The following is a 13,865-nucleotide window of genomic DNA, read 5'->3' as shown; positions in this document are numbered from 1 at the left end:
CTGAATTTCTGGAGCACTTCCCATAAGGTGATTAGTCTACCAAGTGCTGAAGACAGATATGAGTCATAGTGTATGACCTCAAGGAGTTTATAGCTTAATGGGAATAAATGAAAGCAAACTGATCACTACAAACTTGACCAAAGGCTTTTGCAAATGGAAAATAATAATTACCAATATTTGTCATTTGAATCATACTTATTCTATAAAATGCAAAATATCAAAATAGGCAGCCTCTAAAATGGCCCCCAAAGATCATTCCCCACCACCTGGTATTCATACCTTTGTGTAATCCTCTTCCCAGGAGTGTAAGCCTGTTTCCCACTCTCTTTCTCCCTCCCTCTCTCTCCTGTCTGTTCCCCCACTCCCACAGGAAACAAACTGCTATGATGTAAATAACTTTATGCAAAAGCCGGGAGTTCCCGTCATGGCCCAGTGGTCAGCAAATCCAACTAGGAACCATGAGGTTGAAGGTTTGATCCCTGGCCTTGCTCAGTGGGTTAAGGATCTGGCGGTTGCCTGAGCTTTGGCGTAGGTGGCAGAAGCGGCTCGGATCCCGTGTTGCTGTGGCTGTGGCGTAGGCAGGCGGCTACAGCTCCGATTCGACCCCTACTCTGGGAACCTCCATATGCCGCGGGAGAGGCCCAAGAAATGACAAAAAAAAAAAAAAAAAAAAAAAAAAAAAAAAAAAGACAACTTTATGCAAAAGCCCATACAGCAAGGAATTGAGTCTCCAGTCAATAACCAGTGAGGACCTGAGGCCAGGCAACACCTATGTGAGTGAGCTTGGATGCAGGAGCTCCCTAGTCAATCCTTGACATAAGACCCCAACACTGGCCCACACCGCAAGTACAGCTTCATGAGAAACTCTGAATCAGAGTCACCCAGCTTATCCATGCCTCACTGGAAGTGAGAGGTAAGTTTCATGGTAATTCATCACACATAAATAGCTCGTTCACTAATACAGAGAATTTAAAACTTATTTAAACACTGAACATTAATTTCAGTTTAATTACTCGAAGTCCTATAAAAAATTTAAACTGCAAAATTAAGTGTTTAGTTAACATTTTTGAACACCTCAAACACCTTATGTAGCAAACATAACAAGTAAAATTATGACTGAATCTACTGCTATTCTTATACTTAAAACATTTTAAAATATAGCAGTAGTTTTTAAACCTCATTTTGTATGTTATTCCTATAAGTTTTATACTTCTCTAAGGCTATAACTATACTTGTACTTTCCAATAGTTGCGCTAAAAGATCCTTTGAGATCTTCATAGCTTGCAGGAATCTCACCGGAGCAATAAAAGCAAAATATTTCAGGAAATTATTCATCAAAAAACAGATTTTTAGACTACTTTTGGAACATGCCTGCTTTTCCCGCAGTGATTTAATTCAAACTGCAGGCCATTAAGCTAGTACTTGTTTTAGAGTTAAGCTTCATTTATTACAAAAATAGTACATTTGAAATTCCCACCTTTTGCATAGGTTTTGGATGTTTATAACCTATTGCCTCCATTACAAATGATATATTTTAAGTGTCACTTAGCTAACATTTCATTATGTATGATCCTATCATTTTTACATGTTACTTTTATCTATTAGCACTATTACAAAATATGTATGCTTTCTTATATTTAAATAGTGTAGCAGTATTTAAATTTTAAGGCCATTAGAAATTCCATATCCTAGGAAAAGAGGAATCAAAGGGTTGCAGTTAGCCCCCTTTTTAAAACTCGTGGCTACACCATCATTTTATAACACAATATTGAAGAGTTCCCACTGTAGCTCAGTGGGTTAAGAACACGGTAGTCTCCATGAGGATGCACGTTCTATCCCTGGCCTCGCTCAGTGTGTTAAGGATCCATTGTTCCTGAGTCTGCAGCATAGGCCAGCAGTTGCAGCTCCCATTTCACCCTTAACCCAGGCACTTCCCTATACCTCAGGAGTGGCCATAAAAAAGAAAAAAAAATTAAATAGAATATATATTTTCCTCTTCTTACTTCCTTATTGTGTATAGTCATCCTATTTCTGGTTCTGACTTTTCTGGCCTATTTGACTTACAGACCCAATAGTTACCTTTTTTTACTTCTACAGTTAAAACGAGTATCTCTCTATACTTTATAAACATATGTACTTTTAAAAAAATTATATTACCTTTTGTTATTTTACAACATATTTCAAAAAATGCCATTACAGTTGCCTTAACTGCTCTATAAGGCCTGGAACCAAAGAACACTGAGAATTAGAACACACAAACATCAAGCTGTAATACCTACTTGTGCTGAACCACTGCTACCAAAGGGACGTCGTTTTTTAAAGAAGCAAATGTGTGGCAATGCAAAATAAAATACCAATTTGTTAAAACACAACAGTAAACTTTGTTTCAATGGCTATAAGAAAGGAGGTGGTTTGGGTTTTATTTTCCAACACATCTGCTCTGGCAGCAAATTGTATTATGCATTTAAAGCAATACATGCCCTGAAAGCTTATATTTTCAGTTGTGCGTGTCACCTGAATCAGAGCCCAGATGGAAAAAAATATCACTCTCAACACCCCTCCCTCCATAAGGTCACGATGTTTTGAACTTAAGGTTCTCATTGACGAAGTATTTTACAGTAATTTTTCTCCAGCGACACTGGATAATTTCAGTTTTCTCTAAAAGAGAACCGATGAAAACGCAAGGAAACCCTCGAGGGTCCAATTTTCACTTCACATTCTCCAAGTAACAAAATAGCAGCTCTACCTGTTGATGAAAAAATTATTCCATGTCTTCCCAAATTATTCCAAACACTTTCTTAATAGTTTTTCATCGTATTAGCATTAAAAATGTATCTGGATTTAGCTGGATTTCCAAAAGAAAACTTTTAACGGCCAAATACCTCAGAAATTCAACAGAGCATTACATATATGTTATTAGCTCTTATCTACCAAAAATATATATGCATATATATTTATATTTATTTATCTTACCTTCACTGAAGTCTTGTTTTTTTCTGGCCGAATGTGACAAACAAGATTAAGTGGACAAATGCTGACTTTATTTCTTCATAAGCAATAATTTGAGTCTTTTTTCTTTTCATTCTGTATGACTGCATATTCACAGAAGGTAAACAAGGAAACACCTGCAGAAAAGGCATCTGCCAAGCAACTCATGTTTTAAGGTTAGACTCTACCAAATAGCACTATGGCATTATAGGCATTCCATTTTTGTTTTCTTTTTTCAAGTTTGTCAGTTTTTTACTAATTTTTTCTCGCAGGGGACAGCGTATAATCGCAAAGGAAGGCCTGGAGAACACGTACGGTCACTCCCAGTATCCACTCTCAAGAGCTGTTATGAACCAAAATGCACGGTAGACCACTACACCCATACTTGGTCACATTCAAACAGTCTCCACAACATAAACATAAATACTTTAAACAAGAGTAAACAAAATAATTTAGATATATTAATATACTCAAAAAATGATTAACATTGAAATGCACTCATAAAATATCTATTAATACTTCCTTTCAGATTGCAACTACCTACATCTACAAACTTTTCTTTTAATTACCTTTAGAACACATGGCCTTATAAAAGTTAATTAATCTTAATTAATTAATACCATTAATGCTCAAAGTATAACTCCCCCTTCCCCCACAAAAACCCCTTCAAGGTCCTCTATGTATTTGTCTTATGCATTCCCTTATTTGCTGATAACAATAAGATATCCTTGCTCCAGTCTATTTTTTTTTTAAGGTCTCACCCTTTGTATATGGAAATTCTTGGGTCAGGGGTCAAATTCTGAGCTGCAGCCAAGGCCTATGCCACAGCCACAAACACAGCAACACTAGATCTGAGACACATATGTGACCTACACTGCAGTTTGTGACAAAGCAGGATCCTTAACCCACTGAGCAAGGCCATGGGTTGAACCCATATCCTCTTGGACACTAGCGGGTTCTTAACCTACTGAGCTACAACAGCAACTCCCCTTACTCCAATCTTAATTTTTCCATCTTCAAGACATGAAATCAGCTAAAGTCCAAAAAGACCTGGTTCTTTCTCCATTAAAAGCTTTTATTTACTTCCTTTTGAACTTAAGGTGAATATTCAAAATTGCCTCTGGCCTCTGATCACTTCCTCAAAATTATCTGGCCTTTGAGCACTTCCCTATCTTCATTTCCTATCATTCTCCCAGCCCCTCTAATCTCCTCCCACACAAGCCTCCTCTGAGGTTTCGAATGCCCACAATAGTTGTTTATAGTTTCCATCCTTGAGAATTTTTTTATGGCTACACCTGCAGCATATGGAAGTTCTTGGGCCAAGGATTAAATTCCAGCTGTAGCACCTACACCACAGCTGGCTATGCCAGTTCCTTAACCTGCAGCTTGCAGCCAGGGATTGAACCTGCAACTCTGTAGCAACCTGAGCCATTTCAATCAGATTCCTAACCCACTACACTATAGCAGGAACTCCAGTCTTGAGGATTTTTTTAGATTTGTGGGAGAAAGCACTGCAATAAACCACAACAAAAACACAATATCCCCTTGGTATCACTGGCACCTAACGCAACACTCAGAATTTGGTTGGTTGACCTGCAGAAAACAATTGTGATTAAAATAAGAGCATATCAGAATAATAAACCAGATGAAAGTAACTAATGTATAAACTGAAAGTATTATTGCAACAGTATTTCAAACAAAACAAATATTACTTATGTAGGTCAAAACCAAATTATGGAAGCATAAAATTATTGGATATGGCTGCAGCATGATGTAGAATACTGCTCAGTAGAAGGCATTGCAAAGATGCAGTTAAGAAAATCTTCACAGAAACCTGCTGTGTATGTGCTGCTGTCTTTGCCTCAAGTTGCTTAATGGACATGTCTGCTCTTAATTTTTATATATGTAAATACATATCAAGACATAATGACTTCCTACAATATTTAAGAATAAATGGCTAAAATGCAGAATTTTAACATATAATAAATCATTAAAGTGGATTCATGTCTGTGTTAAACCCCCTTCCTAAATGCCACTCACAAAAATTACAGCATGTATGTTTTTTCTTTGATTTTTTTTAAAACTGCTGTAACTAAGAGAAAAAATAATTATAAGTCAGATTTTTATATGCAAGGAGTTTCCAGAAACTGTCCAAAGTCATGAAAACCAAGACATTCCCTTTCAATTCTCCCACTGGTGAGGACAATAGTGGATGGAGAAAATAAAGCCCATCACGGAATATTCACTTGACTTATTAAGGAGGACAGAAAAGAACCATTAAAAAATGGCAATAAGGCCCCCAAACGTTACTGTATAATGCATTTCCACAATTCCCTAACATTAGTATTTATCTCTTTTAATAACAAAAGATTCTTAAGTAGCAAACACACATTGTCTTGAAAACAAGATGATCTTGCTGTGTTTTCTACATTGTAATTAATGCGCAGACCCACAGAAAGAAATGATGTGTTGTCTCGAGATGCCTATTATGAGAATTAATTCATTTTCACCATCACAAAAGCTTATAAGTGGTGTTCATGCATATCACATACAAGAAGAAATATTCTGATTCAGAATAAATAAAAATATTCTGGGAGCAGTTAAAGTCTGAATAAACAACCTAAACTTATACCTAAAACATCTAGAGAAAGAAGAACAAACAAAGCCCAAAGTTAGGAGAAGAAAAGAAATCATAAAGATCAGAGGAAAAATAAATGAAATAGAAATGGATAAAACAATAGAAAAGATAAATGAAACTAAAAGCCAGTTCTTTGAAAAGATCAACAAAATTGATAAACCCTCAGTCAGACTTAGGGAAAAATGAATTATGTTTCCCTGGAGATGTTCAAACAGAGTATAACCACATGACAGGGAAGTGATAGAGAGGAAATTACAAATTCACTGGATTTTTGGACATGTAAGATCCTGTTCAAACCTATGATTTCTGATTCCTTGAATATAGATGCTTACCGTAATCGTATTTCCTCTCAGCAGCCTTGGATTCTATTTTCTTCCTTTTGTCAGGATATTTCACCTCTGTGTAAATATCCTTCTCAGCCATTTCTGGAGAGCACAGATACATATTGAGATAAGATATGGGGGAAGAACTTCCTCCCCAACAGTTCAAGGAAAAAAATCCTTACAATTCATACTTCCCATATGGTCTATGAGAAGAGACTTTCTTCCTCTTTCATGAGAATACCTTTGAAGGGCTAACCTAAGGAAAGTTTATATTGGAATTTCCCACCATTTGTGGTCTTTTTAGGTTTGAGGGATGCTACTGTGCCGATGATGAATGGAGAACTGGGCCAGGGAGCAAAACTAGAAGGTGTTAAGACAAAAAGGTATCATTTAAAGAGGCTCTCCTGCTATGGTCAGAAACAAATTAAAGTAATAGGTCAGGGAGTTCCCGTTGTGGCTCACCGGGTTAAGAACCCAAGTAGTATCCATGAGGATGCATGTTTGATCCCCCACCTCGCTCAGTGGGTTGAGGATCTGGCATTGCCCTGAGCTTTGGCAATGCAGATGCAACTCAAATCTGGCATTGCTGTCTCTGTGGCGTAGGCTGGCAGCTGTAGCTCCAATTCGACCCCTAGCCTGGGAACTTCCACATGCTGTAGGTGTGGCTCTAAAAAGAAAATTAAAGGTAAAAAAAAAAAATAGATAAATAAAGTGATAGGTCAGAATGCATAAAAGCCGAGCTCTCAGGAAAAAGGCTGCAGCTTTGGCTGCCTGAGAGATTTAAGAGCCTTTTATTTTTAAACCGCAAATCACAAGGCTTTCCTGTTTTGTTTTGCCTTGTTTTGTTTCAATCTGATGCTATCTTGTTTTGTAGCACAGCACATACTCTGTATATTTTAATGCCAGATTATAAGAACACAATTTATAGCTAGAGTGATCATAAATCCAGTATTTTCTGATTTTTCCATCGTGTTTTTCCTAAGTCCATTTCCACTTGTCAAACAACCTGCTTATTATATTCTTAATTCAGTGTGAAGTTCCTCTTCTGTGTGATGAGGAATCCATTGAAATTGACAACCATGGGTAGGTAGCTCTTCAATATACATCTAGACATGTATAACAAAAAAATCAGAGATCAAGAGACTTCGAGGTTGTCAAATTTGTTGGCATACAACTGTTCATAGCATTCTCTCATGGTTTTTGTTTTTTTGTGTTTCTGTAGTATCCATTGTAACTTCTCCTTTTTCATTTCTTATTTTGTTTATTTGTGTTTTTTCTCTCCTCTTCTTGGTGAGTCTAGTCAGAGGTCTGTCAATTTTGTTTACTTTTTCAAAGAACCAGCTCTTGGATTTTTTGTTTTTTTTTTTTTTTCTATTGTTTCTTGAATCTCTATTTTATTGATTTCCTCTTTGATCTTTATGATTTCCTTCTTTCTGTTGATTTTAGGTTTTGTTTGTTCTTCTTTTTCCAATTTGTTTAGGTGGTGGGTTAAGTTGTTGATTTGAGATTTTTGTTCTTTTTCGAGGAAGGTCTGTATTGCTATGAATTTCCCTCTGAGCACAGTTTTTGTGGCGTCCCATAGATTCTGAGTGGTTGTCTCTTTATTATCATTTGTCTTGAGGTATTTTAATTTCCTTCTTGATTTCCTCATTGACCCATTGGTTTTTTAGTAGCATATTGTTTAGTCTCCATGTAGTAAGTTTTCTCATTTCTTTTGCTGTGGTTGATTTGTAGTTTCATGCCATTGTGGTCAGAGAAGATATGTGAAATAATTTCTATAGGAACACTCCCAAAGACATTCTATGATGTCACCATCACCCTAATTCCAAAACCAGGCAAAGGTACTACCAAAAAAGAAAATTATAGGCCAATATATTTGATGAATATAGACACAAAGATTCTCAGCAAAATTTTAGCCAACCAAATCCAACAACATGTAAAAAAGACCATACACCATGACCAGGTAGGATTCATCCCAGGTGCACAAGGATGGTTCAACATATGTAAATCAATCAACGTCATACACCACATTAACAAAAGAAAAGTAAAAACCACATGATCATCTCAATAGATGCAGAAAAAGCATTTGACAAAGTCCAACATCCATTTATGATCAAAACTCTTACCAAAGTGGGTATAGAGGGAACATACCTTAACATAATTAAAACCATTTACAACAAACCCACAGCAAATATAATACTCAATGGAGAAAATCCTTCCCACTAAAATCTGGAACAAGACAAGGATGCCCACTCTCACCACTGTTATTCAACATAGTATTGAAAGTCCTAGCCGTAGCAATCAGACAAACAAAAGAAATAAAAGGCATCCAAATAGGAAGAGAAGAGGTAAAACTGTCACTGTAGGCAGATGACATGATACTAAGGATACAAAATCCCTAAGGACTCCAGACAAAAACTATTTGAACTGATAAACAAATTCAGCAAAGTAGCAGGATATAAGATTAACTTTCAGGAATCAGTCACATTTCTGTATATTAACAAAGAAATATTAGAATAGGAATACAAAAATACAATACCTTTTAAAATTGCACCCCAAAAAATCAAATACCTGGGAATATGCCTGACCAAGGAGATAAAGGATTTGCATGCTGAGAACTATAAACCAGTAATCAAGGAAATTAAAGAAGATGTAAAAAATGGAAAAACATTCCATACTCTTGGGTTGGAAAAATTAATATTGTAAAAAATGGCCATAATACCCAAAGCAATCTACTGATTCAATGCAATACCTATCAAATTACCCATGACATTTAACTACAACAAACAATCCAAAAATTTATGTGGAACCACAAAAGACCCAGAATTGCCAAAGCCATTCTGAGGAACAAAAACCAAGTAGGAGGCATCACTCTCCCAAACTTCAGGAAATATTACAAAGCCACAGTCATCAAGACAGTGTGGTACTGGTATCAAAACAGACAGACAGACCAATGGAACAGAATAGAGAACCCAGAAATAAACCCAGTCACATATAGTCAATTAATCTTTGACAAAGGAGGCAAGAATATAAAATGGGAAAAGACAATCTTTTCAGCAAGAATTGCTGGGAAACCTGGACAGCTGCATGCAAATCAATGAAACCAGAACACACCCTCACACCATGCACCAAAATAAACTCAAAATGGCTGAAAGACTTAAATATAAGACAGGACACCATCAAACTCCTAGAAGAGAACATAGGCAAAACATTCTCTGACATCAACTTTACAAATGTTTTCTCAGGTCAGTTTCCCAGAGCAACAGAAAGAAAAGCAAAACAAACCAATGGGACCTAATTAAACTGACAAGCTTTTGCACAGCAAAGGAAACCAAAAAGAAAACAAAAAGAACAAAAAGACAACTTACAGAATGGGAGAAAATCGTTTCAAATGATGCAACTGACAAGGGCTTAATCTCTAAAGTATACAAGCAACTTCTACAACTCAACAGCAAAAAAGCCAACAACCCAATTGAAAAATGGGCAAAGACCTGAATAGACATTTTTCCAGGGAAGATGTACAGATAGGCAAAAAAGAAAATAAGAAAATGCTCAACATCCCTGATTATTAGAGAAATGCAAATCAAAACTGCCATGAGGTGCCACCTCACACCAGTGAGAATGGCCATCATTAATAAGTCCACAAATAACAAATGTTGGAGGGTGTGTAGAAAAGGGAACCCTCCCGCACTGTTGGTGGGAGTGTAAGCTGGTACAACCACTATGGAGAACAGTATGAAGGTACCTTAGAAATCTATATATATATAGGAGTTCCCGTCGTGGCTCAGTAGTTAACGAATCCGACTAGGAACCATGAGGTTGTGGGTTCGATCCCTGCCCTTGCTCAGTGGGTCAAGGTTCCGGCGTTGCTGTGAGCTGTGGTGTACGTCACAGATGCGGCTCGGATCCTGCGTTGCTGTGGCTCTGGCGTAGGCTGGCAGCTACAGTTCCAATTCAACCCCTAGCCCAGGAACCTCCATATGCCGCAGGAGCCCAAGAAATGGCAAAAAGACAAAAAAAAACAAAAGAAAGAAATCTATATATATAGAACTACCATATGATCCAGCAGTCCCACTCTTGGGCGAGGAAAAAAAAAATTTGTAAAGGAGAAATAACAATTTTTAAAAAGAAAATATACATGCAAAAACAAAACAAACAAACAAACAAAAAAAACAAACAAAAAACTTCAGTGGAAGGATGACCTGCAGATGGGCTGGAAATAGCAAGAGAACTAGAATTAGAAATGCAGCCTGAAGATGTGACTGAATTGCTGCAATCTCATGGGAAAACTTGAATGAAGAACTGCTTCTTATGGATGAGCAAAGCAAGTAGTTTCTTGAGACAGAATCTGCTCTTGATGAACAAGCTGTGAAGATTGTTGAAACAAAAACAAAGGATTTATAATATGACATAAACTTAGTTAATAAAGAAGCAGGAGAGTTTGAGAAGACCGACTCAAATTTTGAAAGAAATTCTACTATAGGTAAAATGTTATCTAACAGCCTTTGCCTGCTGTAGGGAAATCGTACATGAAAGAAAGAATCAACTGATGTGACAAATTTCACTGTTGTCTTATTTTAAGAAATTACCATGGCCACACCAGCCTTCCACCATTCTGATCAGTCAGCAGCCCTCAAATATCGAGAAGGCCCTCTCCAGCAGAAATATTATAATTCATTGAAGGCACAGACCATGGTTAGCATTTTTTAGCAATGAAGCATTTTTAAATTAAGGTACATACACTGTATTTTTATTCATGTTATACTTAACAAACTACAGTATAAACATAACTTTTACATGTGCTGGAAAACAGAAAAAATTGTGACTCACTTTATTTCGATATTCACTTTATTGCGATACTTGATTGTGGTGGCCTGGAACCAAACCTGCAATATCTCTGAGGTATGCCTGTGTTATCTCTCCGGATGGTTATAATGAGAAAATACATGTGTATCCATCAGAGCCTAGCAAGGAAAACAGAAATTTCTCTGAGTTTTTAAAACGGAGGGAATTTAATTCAGGGAATTGCTTAAGAAGGTGACAAAGATGCTAAGAAAACACCTGAGTCAATAGAAAAACTCAGAGTTTAACAATACCAGGATGCTTCTACTACCCCTTAAACTAGGGATAAAAGAAGGAGGTGATTTCCTAGAGTCAGGATCACTGGCAGAAGCTATGACTATAAGTCTATCCAAGGTCCGTTACTCCCATTCCAAACATAGGAGTAATATATCTGTTAGAGATACAGCATAAAGTAGAGTAGGGTTAAAACACCCTGGCTTCTCCCTTTTGTTCCCATACTCCAATTTTCTATCAGCATCTCCTATTGTCAAAACCCACCTAAATCCGGGAGCCTGGTTTTATGGAACACATTTTAGGCATCTCCTCAGGTTCTCAGTCACAGCTTCATAAGGCTCACTGTTTTAACCCCTTGCTTTTACACAGTTGTCCCTGCACTGATCACCCACAAGTGAGGTACATGTTTCTGCTGTCTATAATCTACAACTGAAGTGTCCAGCTGAGAACATCATTTCCAAGCTTTTATAAGCACCCAGTTAAAGCTATGCGAGCAGGATATGAAAGGCTGTACCTGATAGAAGAGCAGGTTATTTGTTCTTTCTGGGGATGAACTATAACCATTGGGAGACAAGAGATAGAAATGAATTGGCACAAAGTTTTTTGTTCACTTTTCCTTTCCATTGATGGTTTACACTTATGGTGTCTCTTTACAGTCCTGCTCTCCATGGTCAAGTGACCAGTTTGTTCCTTTGTGGAGCAGTGGGCAGCTCAGTTATGCATCACCTTGTATTTATTTCCCATCCTCCTTCACCTCACTTCCCCTTTCCCTCAGTTTCACTGCCCTGTAAAGCACTGATGGCACTTAACTTCTGCCTCAGTCTTGTTTGGTTAAAGAAACCCTGGGAAATGCACCTCGGAGGGGTTAGCTTTCCCCACAATGCAAAGCTGAGCAGGGGAAGAACAAGGAATAAATCTGAGCACAAACAGATCCAGAGGGACATATTCTAACCTCCATGTTCATTGCAATCCTTGCATTCATATTTAAATATTGTATAATATTTCATGGTTCCACCTAATATAAAACTCCTCATTTCTTTTTCTTTCTTTCTTTCTTTTTTTTTTTGTTTTTTTATAGAAACAAACATGCCTAAGGAAAATAGTATGACAATAAATTTGACAAATTAGACAAAATGGGAAAATTTCTTAAAAGATAAAAATTATCAAAACTGACAAGAAATGGAATGTCTAAATAGTCCTAAGTCTAATTTTAAAATTATATTCTTAATTAAATACCCTCTCCCAGAGAAAACTTCAGGCCCAGGTTTCAGTGGTAAAGTTGGTCAAACACTTAAGGAATAAAAATTAAAATTCTACCAAAAAATAAAAATATCCCAAATGAATATATAAAGCCAGCATTTCCCCAATACCAAAAAAAAAAAAAGGAAAAAGGTATTTAAAAATAAGGAAAATAGCAGACTAACATCTTTTATGACTATCAAAATAAAAACCCTTAACAAAATATTACCCATGAAAATGTAGCAATAGATTTAAAAGAATAATAAATACATCATGATCAAGTGGGATTTATCCAAGAAGTGAAAATTTTATTTAATACTCAAAAATAAGCTAATGGTAAATCATCATATTAAGAGATTAGCAGAAAAAGTTTGTGTAATCATCTCAAGAGGTGCAGAAAAATATTTTAAGAATTCAACTCCTATTCATGACCAAACTTGATAAACAAGAATAGAAGGGAATTTCCTCAACATGATAAAGAGGATCTACCAAAAAACACAACATCTCTCATACCTCATGGTGACTCAATATTTTTCTTTGTAAGATTAGGAACAATGCAATGATACTTATCATCATAACTTCTCTTCAACGTTGTACAGAGGTCCTAGCCAGGACAAAAAGGAAGGGGAAATATTGAGGAACAGAAGGAAGCAGAAATTTTTTAATTCCCATAGGACTTGACCATGCCCATAGAAAAGAAAAATCCTAAGGAATCTACAGAGAGAAAAAAAACTACTGGAAATAATAAGTAAATTAACAAGATGATATGATGCCAATTTACAAAAACCTATTTTATTTCTATAAACTAACAACAAATAATTTGAAAAATGTTAATGCCATTTACAATAGCACCAAGAAATATAAATTTAACATGCTATACATAAGACCTATATCCTGAAATTCACAGTACTGAGAGAAATGAAAGACCTAACTAAATAGAAAGATAAATCATGTTAACAAATTCTAATATGTAATACTTTTAAGATGCCAATTCTGCCAATTGAATTCTACAGATTCAATACAAATTCCCGTCAAAGTCCCATTAGGCATGGTTGAAGAAATTTTGAGAAAATGAGATTCCAGAATAGCCAATATACTTTTGAAAAAGCAAATTTGGAGAATTGGCATATCTGATTCTAAGGCTTACTGACAAGCTACAGTAATTGAGACAGTATGGAATTACTGCAAGAATAGACATATAGATCAATGAGGTAGAAGAGAGTCCAAAAATAGACCCACATAGATATGGTCAGTTAATTTTCTACAAAGGTACCAAAGCAATTCAAAGCAAAGGAAAGTCTTTGACCAAATAGTGTAAAACAACTGGATATCTATAGCACACAAAAATTAACTTGAAATGGGTATGAGCCAAACATATAAGTTAAAACTCTAAAAGTTCTAGAAGCAAACAGGAGAAAAATCTCTGTGATCTTGATGTTGTCAGAAGAATTTAAAAAGATTAAATTACGCTTATCAACATTTTCAAACATACACCTACAAATCTGTACAATATACACTTAACAAAAAAATTGTTTCCAAATTGTGTTAAAAAACACTTACAACTCCACAATAAGAGAGACAAGTCCAACAAAAAGAAAAAA

The sequence above is a fragment of the Sus scrofa genome, chromosome 5 (assembly GCF_054392235.1).
Source record: "Sus scrofa isolate SSC_HxYL_T2T_F1_AM1 chromosome 5, Sscrofa_HxYL_maternal_Yorkshire_Landrace_v2.0, whole genome shotgun sequence".
NCBI classification, from domain to species: Eukaryota; Metazoa; Chordata; class Mammalia; order Artiodactyla; family Suidae; genus Sus; species Sus scrofa.
The sequence above is the reverse complement of the archived record's forward strand: the minus strand, read 5'-3'. Positions refer to the sequence as shown.